The sequence below is a fragment of the Podarcis pityusensis genome (genome assembly GCF_964106645.2).
Source record: "Podarcis pityusensis genome assembly, chromosome: 15".
Taxonomy (NCBI): Eukaryota; Metazoa; Chordata; class Lepidosauria; order Squamata; family Lacertidae; genus Podarcis; species Podarcis pityusensis.
The window spans coordinates 18,032,219-18,045,710 of record NC_138040.1 but is presented as its reverse complement, the minus strand read 5'-3'; the positions used below and the strand labels follow the sequence as shown (position 1 = coordinate 18,045,710).

Here is a 13,492-nt window from a genome sequence, read left to right as displayed (position 1 = left end):
GAGTAGAATGTGTCCTTTTATTTAAAATGCATCTCTGGTTTATTTTAAATATTTTAAATATTGTATTGTTATAAGTTTATGTTGATTCAAATCGTTGTTCATTTTAAATATTGTATTGTTTTTCCTGTTTTTTGTGCACTACAAATACAATATATGCAATGTGCATAGGAATTCGTTCATCCCCCCCCCCCCAAAAAAAATATAGTCCGGCCCCCCACAAGGTCTGAGGGACAGTGGACTGGCCCCCTGCTGAAAAGGTTTGAGGACCCCTGCATAAGAGCATCAGAGTAGCCTGCTGGATCAGGCCCATGGCCCACCTAGTCCAGCATCCTGTTCTCACAGTGGCCAAACAGATGCAAGAAAACTCTTTTCTCCTGTGGTTTCCAGCAACTGGGATTCAGAAGCACTGCTGCCTCTAACCGTTGGTAGCTCTCTCCTCCATGAATTTATTTACTCCTCTTTTAAAGCCGTCCAGGTTGGTGGCCATCCAGTGGGTGGGAGTTCCATAGTTCAACTATGTACTGCATGAAGAAGGTTCTTTTATCTGACCTGAATCTCCCAGCTTTCAGCTTCATGTCTGCCTAGTGTTACGAGAGAAGGAGAAAAACTTTTATCTATCCACTTCTTTCATGCCATGCATAATTTTCTGAGCTTCCGTCACGCTGCCTCTTACTCAGAAGTCCCAAACGCTGCAACCTTTGCTTGTAGGATAATCTCTCCACCCCACCCCACCCTTGATCGTTTTTAGTAGTTTTTTTTCTGTTTGGGCAAGGCTGCTTTAAAGAGCAGAGCACACAACCTTTCTCTCTGTGTGTCCATTTCGCTACAACAGCAGCCACCACCACCCTGCATCCATCCTTACCCCAATGTCGAAACTTCTCTTACAACTCTCTGCATTGTGGTCCTTTGAATCTTGCAGCTGCCTCTGATCAGGCCAAGGCATCTGCTATTTACCACTCACACTCCCTAAAGTCATCCATCTTTCTGGCCTGCACACAGCCCATCCTATTAGAACTGGAAAAGACTATCAGGATGGAAAACGCTTGGGTCACTTGGCCCAACACCCCTACTCTTCCACCGCCATTGATTTGTTCCTTGATTCTGGATTTTCCTGTGCTCTGTCCAGTTTTAAGTTACTTAAACTATGAGGTTTCTGTCCTTCCTTTCTGAAGGACAGTTCTGTTCCCTGACAGAGTTTATGCTCCAATGGCCAACTCATTGCTCCTGAGTTGTTTTAGAAAGTTGGTAGATTCAGGATTTGTTAATCTAGAAATCAGACCATGACAAAACAAAGGTTTGACAGAATGAAGTTAACTAATGTGCCCACTCATTTACTTAAGTCTGCAAAACTGGCATTTATTTTATTTTATTTTCACAAATACCACATGTTTGTTTCACACTTACAAGAAATCGATCCATTAGTGTGGCGGCACCTACACTCCGAGTACTTTAAAGGGGGAAAAGGTGCCCCTCTTAGTGCGATTTTGCAGGGGTGGAGGCAGAGCCTGCTTCACAAAATCTAGGGATTGGAGGAAGGCGTCTGATTTTTGCCTCAATCCATTATGCAATGCAAAACAGAGCTACCCCTTGGAAGCTGTGCCTCTCTGATTTTTGCAAGTGAGTTTTCCAACCAAACTCCATGTACACAAATTAGTCTATTAGGGGGAAATGAGCAAAGAACAAGAGCACCTTGCATATATCAGCGAATATAATGTATGAAAAATTGCTTGCAAAAAAATTGTGCATTGGTCAGAATTACATACACAAATGTGCTTCTTAGGCGAAATTTGCCCTTAAAATGCTGGGAATTTTTCATGAGCATTTAAAAAAAAAAAAAGACCGCTCACCCCCTCCCAAGAGGTGGACGGAGTTTGCCTTACCTGGCTAGGTGCCACCCACCTTGCTGCAGGGTGGCCGTCGCCCCATCCCCATCTTGGCAGGACAGTGGGCTGCCAGTTGGGGGTGGGGTGAGGGCCAGGTAAAGAGCTGGTCTCTTCCGCCCATTCTCACTTCATTGGTTTCGGGGCCTTGGTCAGTATTCTATACAGTGGTGCCTCAGGTTAAGTACTTAATTCGTTCTGGGGGTCCGTGCTTAACCTGAAACTGTTCTTAACCTGAAGCACCACTTTAGCTAATGGGGCCTCCTGCTGCTGCCGCGCCGCCGGAGCCCGATTTCTGTTCTCATCCTGAAGCAAAGTTCTTAACCTGAAGCACTATTTCTGGGTTAGTGGAGTCTTTAACCTGAGGCGTATGTAACCTGAAGTGTATGTAACCTGAGGTACCACTGTAGTCTATTTCTGAGATGGGGGGGTAACATCTTTGTTCACCCCCACACAGAGACATTTGCAGGGCCCATTAAAGGGTTGATTGCGAGAGTCACTAGCCCTGGAGTGGCGGCAAGTAGGTCAAACTCCCAGTTTTGTTGAGGTGGGAGGGCACGCTGTGTAAGTTCACGCTTTACAGTCCCCTCCCACTGCACCTGACTGCCCTGAGCATCCTCAGTCCCTGTTGGATGGAGAGGGATACCTTCCAAGGCCTAATCCTACACCTGAAATTCAATAAAGTTGTGGCCTAATTTAAACCCATACATTGTTGTCATGTCTCATTTGGGGGGGGTAGGGTCTGGGGACAGGTTTTAGCACGTGGTCTCACAAACCTAACTTGCAGATGGATGCAGAGATGTGGAGAAAGTGAATGTAAGATTGCAAAAATTAGATGTTGACATAGTCAGTCGTCCCTACTTTATACAGAGTGGTGCCGCTGCACGTAAAACATGGTGTGCATCTCAGGTCATCCCCCCCCCAACCATGCAAAATCCTCAGCCAGCTCATGCCATTGCCACTGCGTCACCAACTAGGACCCTTCACCATCTCCACTCTGACCCTGTGCACCCTTTCCTGTGCTGCTTTGCCTTACCCAATGAGCATCCTCTCCAGGGCTTCATGCTAGTGGTGGGCGGGGCCAGAGGCAAAAGTGGGTGGAGCAAATAATGCAAATTTTACCTGTGTACATTGGGCTAGCTTCTATACACACCTCTCTGTCCAAGCGAGCAAGACATCCAAGAGGTGTGTGTATATAAATGAGACACAAGGGAAAGGATTCCTGAAAGCCAGGACTTGGGGAAGTTTTGTTCAATCTAGAGCATCAGGTCCTCCGATTGCCCTTCTGCTCCTGTGTGGCATTATGCACACATTCCAAAAGCGCCACTGAGACAGGAGGGAGAGAGACTGCTCTGGCCGCCCGAGAGATCCTGAAAAAGACCACTGACCTTTTGCACCGCTGTGAGTTTATAGAGAGATACCAGCCTCTCAACAGCATCAGTATAAATAGGCTGCCTTCTAAATCGGACTCTATCAACTGTTTCTACCTTGGCACATGCTTAATCCCACTGTACATACTGTCAACAGCACCCCCCGCCTTCTCGTAATCAACATATCGCTCCTGCCACTACTAGGGACGTCAATAGCGGTATAGTTCAAGCCTGGGTTGTGAATTCAAGCCCATTTATTCCCTCCAAGATTAGAAAACAATCTGAGCCACTGGGACGACAGCCTCAGGCCTCGATTGTTCCCACCTGTCAGCAGGAAGAGGAGGAGATGAGCGGTGCGGGAATGGGAGAGGGAGAAGGAAGGTGGAAAGACAGCCAGACAGGAATGCGAAGGAGGGGAGTCTCCATCCTTGACAGAAGTAGCTCGTAACCTCATCTCACGTGATTGAGGAAGGTTGGGCTTGCAGAGTTCATGCTTGGGCAAGAGGCCAGGGGTAGACGGTTGCACAAGAGATATGCAATGGAAAGAAAGAAAGAAAGAAAGAAAGAAAGAAAGAAAGAAAGAAAGAAAGAAAGAAAGAAAGAAAGAAAGAAAGAATCTACAATCACCTCCAGAGTCTAGACTGTCAATATTTCTGGGAGGGGGTGCAAAATTAAAGAGCTGTGTCACCCTAACACAACAAATCCACCCCCCCCCTTTTTATATATATAAAAAAGACATTTGCAGTTAGGAAAGTGATCGGGAAATACACCAAAAAATGTGGGGTGAAGAAATTGTTAATCGAAATACATATAAACAGAGCACAAGGAAATCAGGATGGATGTAGGATGAATGCTCATTACACACAACCACGCCGCAAACAAATCTGAACAAATGGGCAAAAAAGACCTGGACATAGTTTGACTTCTGGATAAGCTTTGTGCAAGTGAATCATGGTGAATGCTCAATAAACAGGTTGTCTGGAGGAGCCCAAGCTGAAGTCATTTGGAAGTTAGGGCTACTATCTCCTAAGGAGAGGAGCAAATTCATATACTGTAGGCATATATATATATATATATATATATATATATATATATATATTCCTATAGACATCGAAATGTAAGGCTGTCATCACACTGCAATTTATGTGGTTGTCCACAGGTCCACACGGCAACTGCAGCATGGAGAACAGCAGGCAGGTGATCTGAGGGCAGACAGGCGAGGGGGTGGGCGAAGTATAAAGGAAGAGGAGTTGGTCAGGTTTGGGGAAAGGGTAGAAGGGGTTGGCGAGCAATGAGCAGCAATGGCAGATAGAAAGATGATAGATGATAGATAGATAGATAGATAGATAGATAGATAGATAGATGATAGATAGATAGATGATAGATAGATAGATAGATAGATAGATAGATAGATAGATAGATAGTAGATGATAGATAGATAGATGATAGATAGATAGATAGATAGATAGATAGATAGATAGATGATAGATGATAGATATATAGAGATAGATAGATGATAGATAGATAGATAGATAGATAGATAGATAGATAGATAGATGATAGCTATATAGAGATAGATAGATAGATAGATAGATAGATAGATAGATAGATAGATGATAGATAGATAGATGATAGATAGATAGATAGATAGATAGATAGATAGATAGATGATAGATAGATAGATGATAGATAGATAGATAGATAGATAGATAGATAGATAGATAGATAATAGACAGACAGATAGACAGATAGATAGATGATAGATGATAGATGATAGATGATAGATACATGGTAGATAGATAGACAGACAGACAGACAGACACATTGCTAAGCCAGTATCCATGCACACAGGCACCTTCAGCAGCCACCCTCTCTGTCTTCAGCGAATCTTGAAATGCTGCCCTATTTTGGAATTTTGGAAGTCAAAGGGAGCTGCTGAAACTGGCAGCTGCAGCATTGCCCGACCATTCTGTTCTGAGGGGCGGAATGGGATTTATTTCAGATATTATTTATTTCAGGTATTCTATTATCTGTTCCCTGTGCAGCTGCCCAACGATCTCTTGATTGTACCGTGGCTCACATGCCCATGTAAGGGAGTGAGAAGGAGAGGAGGCTGGAGACTCCTTGCGCATTCCACCTCCACAGGCTCCCCAGACCTCAGGACGGAGTGCACCCGAGGGAGCCTGAAATACATCTTCCCAGAAGGCAGCAGTGGGGGGGGGGGGCTGGGAGGGACCTGGGCCCTGTTCCCCTGCTTGTGAACTTTCACAAGACGAACAAGCCCTGAGGGGGGCAGGCCTTGAGTAGGGCTGGGGGAGAGATTCAATTCCATTTTCATTTAAAAGGTGAGCCTATCCAATTTGCACTTTCTGGAATAATACAACGACTGAAGCACAGCCAGCCTTTGAAATTCACACTCCTCCGAATTTTGCAAAGCAGGTTCTCCAACCACTGTTTACAAAAGCAGATAAATGGAGGGAAGCATGGATGAAAGTGAAAATGTGAGTGAAAAATAACATACGAAACAGCATTATATCAGAGTTCTTTGCATGTAAAAATGTGTACATTGTTAGAACTGCATAATTCAGACTACCGCCCACTTTTTAAAACAGTTTTTAAAATAAATGAACGTTGTGGATATGTTTAGCTTGGAAGTAAGGAGTTGGAAAGGTGACATGAGAGTTGTCTTCAGATATCTCAAGGGCTGTCATGTGGAAGATGGAACAAGGTCGTTTTCTCCTGCTCCGGACGGTAGGATCCAAACCAACAAATACAAATTACAACAAAGCAGATTCTGACTAAACATTAGGAATAACTTTCTGACAGTAAGAGCTGTTCGACAGTGGAACTGACTGCCTCAGAAGATGGTGGACTCTCCTCCCTTGAAGGTTTTTATGCAGAGGTTTTGAATGGCCGTTTGTCGGGAATTCTTTAGCTGTATTTCAGGGGGGTTGGACTAGATGGCCCTTGGGGAGCCCTTTCCAATTCTACGATTCTAACATATGAAGGTAAAGAGGATTCATTGGGCCATGTAAATTAGTCTTTTCCCAGGGCCACCAACACTCTCTGTGCCACTATATACATCTATTGTCCTGTTACGAATCTTTCTGATTTACAGGAAGCCTTGGAACAGACAAAAAGAAATATTTTCCCCAAAGCGATCCAAATAACCTTGTTATTGTTGTTGTTCTTTAAAAAAAAAAATACAACTATTTCTCAAAATAGCTCATTTCAAAAGAAGAATGTTTAGGGGATTCCTCTGGTGAAAATATTTCAGACTTCCTAGTGCAGAGTTCCAGAACTTTTCGTTATGCAGTGTTTTTGACTGGGAGGGGAGCGGAGAACATGGACCCCTGCCATCCCAACCCCAAATCAACCCCAAATGGATTGCAGGAGATGGCAAGAAACACACACAGACACACACAGGGCCTCTGGCGCAATGACACACAATGACTCAAATAGCGTCGAGTACCCAACATGTGACTTTGCATTTGGAAGCAATTTGCAGTGACCTGGGAAATGGAGACAGGAGTCTGGAATCCTGGAATGGGATTGTCCTTTCCTGGATAAACTGAGAAATCAGTTCTCTAGAATCCCTTCCACTCCTGCATCGAAATACGGAAATGTGCATTTGTTGCCACAGTGAAGGTGTCAGTCTTTTGGCACTAATGTGTGTGTGTGCACGCGCGTGTGTATACCGCAAGGCTCGATAGGTTGCACCCAGTCCTAGCCCTACTCAGAGTAGACCCCCTCACTTAGATCCATTGATTTCTGTGGGTCTGCTCTATGCAGAAGTTATTTGGCCATGACCCCTCTGTGGTTTTGGAATGTAAACTCACTCCCCCTAGGAAGCAGAGATGGCCACCAACTTGGACGGCTTTTTGAAAAGGACTAGACGAATTCTTGGAGGAGAGGGCTATTCGGGAGCAGAGTTGGGGCTTTCAGATTTCACGGTTGCCCAGTGTGAGGCCAAAATTCGCCCCACCCCTGCCTCTTGCTTTCTGTTCTTCTCAATTCACTACATCATAGTTGCATAGAACCTGCTAAGGCTCAGCGCCCAGTGTGGGGGAATGTTCACACTGTCCTAAATCCATCTCAGGGGCTATCAATGGCTATTTGCCACAGTCAGAGGCAGCAATGCTCTTGAATACCAGTTGCTGGAAACCGCAAAAGAGGAGAGGGCTCTCGCCACTGCCTCGCCTCCTACTTTGCAAGGAAATCCCTCCAGCCACCACATGTTCTGAACTGTGCCAGGGGTCCAGCATGCTCCTGGGAGGCCCCTAATTTAATTTGTTGAAGTTTGACCCTACAGGCCACTAATAAGCCTGCTTGGTTTGGGGGAATGGAAGCATGAGCAGTAATAGGCAGGCTAACCCTTTCGCTCAAGATGTACTGCAGCTGGAAGACAGGAGACCACCATCACCTATCAAAGGGTGACATCTAGTGGTGCCCGGAGGGTGCTGGACCATTTTATACATGCCACTGGTTGCACTAAACAGAGGTGTCTGGATCTTGCAATATTCATTAGCTTTTGCAAAAAGTGAATTCAAAACTTGGGTCTACAACTGCGTAGCAATTATCAGCCTGCTAAGTATTTAGCAATGCAGTTGCACCTTGGTTTTCTAACAGCTTAGTTCTCAAACATTTTGGCTCCTGAACGCCGCAAACTGTTCCAGTTTGCAAACTATTTTTGGAAGCCAAACGTCCCACAGCTTCCAATTGGCTGAAGGAGATTCCTGCAGCCAATCAGAAGCCGCACTTTGGTTTCCGAACGTTTTGGAAGTCAAACAGACTTCCAGAATGGATTCCATTTGACTTCCAAGGTACGACTGTATTACATATTCCTAGATACAGGAGAGGATTTGTAATAGCTAGGCCCAATGCTTTGCCATCAGTACTTGAGAATTTGTGCTTGTGAAAGGGAGTCAGCCAAACCATTAGCTCATGTTCTTTTATACTATAGGTTTTCTATGGTTATAATATCCCATTTATCTGCCCAGTGCTCTCTCTACACTTGGGGAACTCAATGAACTCTACAGTATGTCTCAATTTTAATGGCAGACTCTAACTTTAAGATTACTGAAAATAGTGCTGAGCCCTTCACTGTAGCCACCCCCCTAGGCCACAAGGTTAAGTGGAAAATGAGTTCCAGGTAGAGGTGGGGAATAAATTCAATTCGGTTTGCATCTAAGGCAGATTCGCACTTCTGGAAACAATGCACACAGCCATCCTTTGAAATTCACACTTCTCTGAATTTTGCAATGCAGCCCTCCAGCCAAGGAATGGTACAAACATGCCTGTCCTAGCGTGCATTTTTTTTAATGCACACATAAGCTAAAATAAAGTACAGAAATGCATTTTATAGTTGGGGAAACCACTGTGCAAAAACATGCACGTTGAGCAAAATTGCGGGGGGAAAGGCGTACAGTGGTACCTCAGGTTAAGTACTTAATTCGTTCTGGAGGTCCGTTCTTAACCTGAAACTGTTCTTAACCTGAGGTACCACTTTAGCTAATGGGGCCTCCCACTGCTGCGCGCCGCCGGAGCATGATTTCTGTTCTCATCCTGAAGTAAAGTTCTTAACCCGAGGTACTATTTCTGGATTAGCGGAGTCTGAACCTGAAGCGTATGTAACCTGAGGTACCACTGTACCTATAATGGAGAATCATAGAATCATAGAATCATAGAGTTGGAAGAGACCATAAGGGCCATCAAGTCCAACCCCCTGCCAAGCAGGAAACACCATCAGAGCACTCCTGACATATGGTTGTCAAGCCTCTGCTTAAAGACCTCCAAAGAAGGAGACTCCACCACACTCCCTGGCAGCAAATTCCACTGTCGAACAGCTCTTACTGTCAGGAAGTTCTTCCTAATGTTTAGGTGGAATCTTCTTTCTTGTTTGGTGAAAATCCTGATGAGGACTTCTTTAAAAAACAAAAACGATTTGTTAACTGATGCAGAGAACTGAACTTAAGGTGGGGAAAAAGAGAAACAGAGAAATTGGGAGAGTCACCCATTCCTAGTTCCAACTCAAAAGTGTCTATTAACATTTGTTTATTATTATTGCCAATGGATTTCGTTATACTCTTATTTTAAAACGGGGCTATTCTGTAAGAGAGGGAATTGATACGTCTACTTGGGGCGATGGGTGTGTGTGTGATTTGTGATATTAGAAGCAGCTTATGATAATACACAGACCCTGCTTGTTTGACACAAGTACCAGCACAGACCCCCACCTGTAATCTCCTGGCTCTCCAGAGGCAGAGACTAATCTTTAGATTTAATGTTTGTCTGTTGCTGAAATCCCACTCTTGGCATAGCAAACCCCTTCGCCAACAAATTGCACACCGGCTGATTCGCAGACCAAGGGCTATATGGCCAAGGGGGTGCGGGGGGAGACATTCTTTTCTCCTCAACGGAGCTGCAGGACGAAGAGTCTGCAGGATATGTGGGATAAACAACAATTCCCAGGCCTGGATTTCAGCTCTGTCCCAAGAGAACCTGGGTATATTTCATTGCCTTGAGCCAGACCAGGGCTTCTGGGGTCCTCTCCGCATTCATTAGCTTGCCTTGACCATGGAGCGCTTGCATCTTTGCAGAGCATTCTGGGACATTTCCCAGAATGCATTTGGCATTCATGGGGGGCACTGCCCTGTTGTGTTCCTGCACCTATCTGAACTTGGAACTGGATTTGCAAGTTTCCATTTTCTCCAATACTAACACAAAATACAAAGACTGTGTCTGGGCCTACATATCCCAGTGTCTAGCATGAAGCAACAGGTCGCTGGTGTGCTGGTTTTGAAAATCTGTTTGAGGAACACTAAATGGGTGATGAATCTATTCCTGGTGACCAGTCTTAGTGGTGGTGAGCTGGGGTTCCTTCAGGACAGGATTTGTGTGGGACGGAAGGGAGTCTGGGGTCTCACTTATCAGAGCGAATGAACTGGGAGTTAGAGCTTTAAAAGAATATGAAGGGGAGGCAAGCATACTTTTGTTTCCCAAGGACCTACAAAAACCTGGTGCCAGCTCTGCACATTTCTGTATGCAAATATATATATTTAATTTTATTTAAACACCACTTTTTTCTCCTCTAAGGACCTCAGGGTGGCATCCATGGTTCTCCCCTTCCTCATGTAATCCCCCCCAACAACAACCCTGCGAGGTAGTTGAGACTGAGAGGCAGTGATCGGCCCAAAGTCACACCCAATGAGAGCTTAGTGGTCAAGTGAGTGTTTCAACCTTGGTCTTAGTCTGGCACTAACCACTGACCCACACAAGGAGAGGGTCATTAAGTTCTGTCCAAACATATCTTACTGCACCACAGTTGAGTGGTGTCCCCCCCCCTCCCAAACAGCCCTAGAGGCCCTCCAGAGTCTTCTTTTATTGTACATTCATTATTAGTAGTACTTATGATAGTATCTGGGCAGAGACTATCCCGATTTCAACACTGTCTGCATCTGCAAAGCTTTCAGGGCTGATATGTAGCTCCCTTTCCAATCCGTGCAGGTCTTGTAATTTTCTGTGGAAAGCTGTGTTTTTCTTACGACAAAGCATCCAGGGTATTTTTGTGTGTGCCCCTCCAGACACCAATAATATGGTAACACCAGAGAAGCATCACACAACAACGGAAAAAGGAAATTATGTGTGGACGTCCCAGTACAAAACCGTCACTAAGGCACTATTATTGCATCCATGACATGTTGCAGAATAACACGTCCACCTGCCCCCTGCAAAAATAAAATACAAAGCCCCAGTCTGGAAGGGCCTGTCTCAAGCACAGTCTCCCATAGACAACTTGGGGGTTTCTGAGCATCCAACCTTCTCTCTCACCCGCGTGACCCCAGTCAGGACTGTTTCTTGGTCACACTAGAATGTGATGGAATGCAGGGACTGGCTTTCATGTATGTGACTCATGATTCAAGACCTGAATTTCCCTTCTGGACTGTCAGTTATGCTTAAGGTCTGTTTTCCTGGCAGCATCCGCTACCCTTTGCTAATTCCCAACCCCCTCCAAGCATCTAGAGCTTGCTTTAAGTGAGAAGGGGATGTTGCAGGTGGTGAAAGAGCAAGCTTGGCAGTGAAAGGAATAAATCTCCACTTGCCTTTAAGAGCTTCTCCTCTCAGGGACAGCAAGGCCCTGAAACCTTAATGGCCTTCGCCGTGACGCTCCAGTGGCCAGCGGCTCTGAAGATTGCGCGGTTAACCTTGCAAAATCCCAGAAAGCGCTGCAATTTAAGACCCGGTGTAAAATAGGAGAATGCGTAGAGTAAATCAGAGCAGCTTACTCTAACAAAGATGTGTCAACGTGTGATTATCTACGGGGGCAGCACATTCATACCCGCATCGTAGGACCTCCTGCATAGGGCTATTTTTTAAAAAAATTTTTTGGCAATGGAAGATGCAGGTTCCTGCAATGCTTCTGGGAACGTCCAGTTTCAAAGTTGAAAGATACAGCTTCTAGGACACAGAACCGCACACATGGAGGCCAAATGCAGCCCTCCAGTCCTCTCTCTGTGGCCCTCAGAATGCTGCCCAGGCCACACCCCACATGGGCCCTCTTTGCGCCCCAAGAATTTGTGCCTGGCTGGACTGTGTGCCCAAACACTGACAATGCCTCCTGCTTATTTGAATGGACACTAAAGAGCAGCATGTGAGTGCATGTATAAACTACTATCAATTATTACTAATTAAACTTGTAAGTAAGGAACGCTGTTGGCGCTGTGGGTTAAACCACAGAGACTAGGACTTGCCAATCAGAAATGTCGGAGGTTTGAATCCCCGCGACGGGGTGAGCTCCTGTTGCTCGGTCCCTGCTCCTGCCAACCTAGCAGTTAGAAAGCATGTCAAAGTACAAGTAGATAAATAGGTACCGCTCCAGCAGGAAGGTAAATGGCGTTTCCGTGCATTGCTCCAGTTCGCCAGAAGCAGTTTAGTCATGCTGGCCACATGACCCGGAAGCTGTACGCTGGCTCCCTCGGCCAATAAAGCGAGATGAGCGCCGCAACCCCAGAGTCGGCCATGACTGGACCTAATGGTCAGGGGTCCCTTTACCCTTACCTAAACTTGTAAGTAGCTTATTTGCAAGTCAGGCAACTTGCAAGTAAAAGCAAACAGATACCGTACATAAATTAAAATCGGCATAAGAGAGAACCAGTATATTATGCAAAGGTGGAATTTACATGTGTGCTTTTCCCTCTGCCCTCACCCGCCACTGGGCACATGGCCTCTGGAATGTTGCCCAGAAGGGAATTTGGCCCCCTGGACTGCAAAAAACCTTCCCCACACCTGCTTTATGGTCAGGACAGCTCCAGCTTTCAGCCTGGGTGCAAGGCACACCAGCACTTGGCTGTCTTAAGCAAAATTGCCTCCAAGGGCTAAGCAGCTCCAATAATCCTTCCTAGCAGTGGCAGGACCTCCATTACTCCGAGCCAATTAAAGGGGATGGATTGCATTTGGATTTGTCTACATTTAATTGCTGCTGCATCAGATTTGTGGGACCTTGGCGGGTGGACCGGGGGGGGGGGGGAGAGGGGTTGTTGTTAAAACTTTACCTAAGATTAGCTTGATTCTCTTGTGCCAATCATAAGATCCGCTGCTTTGTTTTCGGTGACTGAGAAGATGGGGGAAAGACCCGAGGAGGGGAAGCCCGCAAGTCACGGAGGGAGAGATTAAGGCAGCAGCTCTCGCGGCCTCGTTCCAAGCAGGTTAAGGAGGAAGAAATTAGGGAGAATTTCCACCAGGGGTGGGGGAACCACTGCTGCTTATATTAGAGCAACATTGGCTACCAGCCATTCCATCAGACTGCCTCAGTAGGACAAATAGGAAGAAGGGTGCAGTCCATCAGCTTTGCTGGAGTTCCAGTTCCATCAGGCACCTCCTGCCCCTGAACTGTGCCAGCTGGTCATTATAAAAAAAACAATTACTTAGAAATTGGTGTCCGAGTTTTGGTTTTTCCTCTTCCCTCCCTGTCCCTTTCCCTTTGTGTGTCTTTTTAAAGATTGTAATCCAGCGCACAATGGGGCTGCCTTGTTTTAAATTGATTATATGTAAGCCACTCCTGGAGCCTTTTTGCCTGGAGAGCAGGTTACAAAAAATGCTCCAAATGTTTTTGGTCATCCACCCCCATTAAATTCAGTCCGTTTTGTCCCTGACTTGCCTCTTTGGGGTAATTTGAGGGGTGCCTTTTAAGAATACAAAGTAGCTTGGTGTCATTTTCGAGCTTCCTGAGCCTGCCTCTGGCCC

The 13,492-nt window shown here is 45.7% G+C and overlaps 1 long non-coding RNA gene across 1 annotated transcript in view; it reads left to right on the top strand.

Moving 5' to 3' along the window:
- The first annotated feature begins 5,569 nt into the window (after window positions 1–5,569).
- The window catches only part of LOC308464399, a 53,928-nt gene continuing 46,005 nt past the window's right edge, over window positions 5,570–13,492 (top strand). The window contains exon 1 of the long non-coding RNA XR_013980010.1: window positions 5,570–5,751. This is a non-coding gene — a long non-coding RNA (uncharacterized lncRNA). The remainder of the gene's footprint in view (window positions 5,752–13,492) is intronic.